Source organism: Orcinus orca, chromosome 12, assembly GCF_937001465.1.
Source record: "Orcinus orca chromosome 12, mOrcOrc1.1, whole genome shotgun sequence".
In the NCBI taxonomy this organism is placed as follows: Eukaryota; Metazoa; Chordata; class Mammalia; order Artiodactyla; family Delphinidae; genus Orcinus; species Orcinus orca.
This window is the reverse complement of record NC_064570.1, coordinates 33,212,080-33,212,956: the sequence shown is the minus strand read 5'-3', so window position 1 is coordinate 33,212,956 and position 877 is coordinate 33,212,080. Positions and strand designations below refer to the sequence as shown.

Sequence of the window (877 nt, the reverse complement as noted above, 5' to 3'; positions counted from 1 at the left end):
TCAGGAGCACTGGCCAGTGTATGCTCTGGACAGATGGGTTAACTTGCTTTGGAAGAATAATGGTCATTCCAATGTACTGCTGGGTTCCAGAGTGTGGTATTCTGTGTCTAGATAAACTAATCTCTTGGTCATTTGTCAAAGAGAATACTGAATGTTTAACAGAACCTACTACACATGCAGGTGTATCCTCTCCAAACTAATAGATGTTACTCATCATGCTGGGATATCGGACAGATTTGACTTTTAGAAGCATAGAGAAATGATTTGGCTTAAAACCAGAGATGCTGGATTATATAATTACTCATAGCATCAAGCAAATTTAGAATTTTAAAAATGTGCCTTGAAGAATATTTTACTCTTTTCAATAAACAATAATCCATGAACACTAACAGTGAGAATCTATGAATTTTGTAATTTTCAGAGCAGTTATTTCAGTTGGATTTAAAGGAGATATTACATTGCTTCTCTGTCTTTTGGCTAAGATCAAGTGTAGTATCTCTTATTATCAGTTTAATAAAAGGGATATTATGCTGCATAAAACCCTCAAAATATTTTTATGTAGTAGTGCCATGGTTTATTATGTAGAGCTCATTTAAAGGCACCCATGCAACGTATTAAATTAGCTTCTTATAATCTTATATATTATAGGTATTTCTTCTTCCAATCAGTAATTATTGAGAAATAATGAGAACTGTTGAGAGAGTGATTTTAAGAGTTTAACAAAGAAAGTCTCTACCCTTAGAAGCTTGCAGTCTTCTTGAAGACAGGGATTCTGAGTCTGTGTGTTTTGGGTTAGTGTCATCCTTGCCTAAAATGGTGTGTGGAAAACAGCAATAATGGGAAGGAATAGTGTGTATTTGAGGGAGGAGTAGACAGG

General features: G+C 34.8%; 1 pseudogene; it reads left to right on the top strand.

Annotated features, from left to right (window-relative positions):
• Positions 1-457: 457 nt before the first annotated feature.
• LOC117197216 (uncharacterized) lies at positions 458-627 on the top strand (annotated as a pseudogene).
• The last annotated feature ends 250 nt before the right edge of the window (positions 628-877 follow it).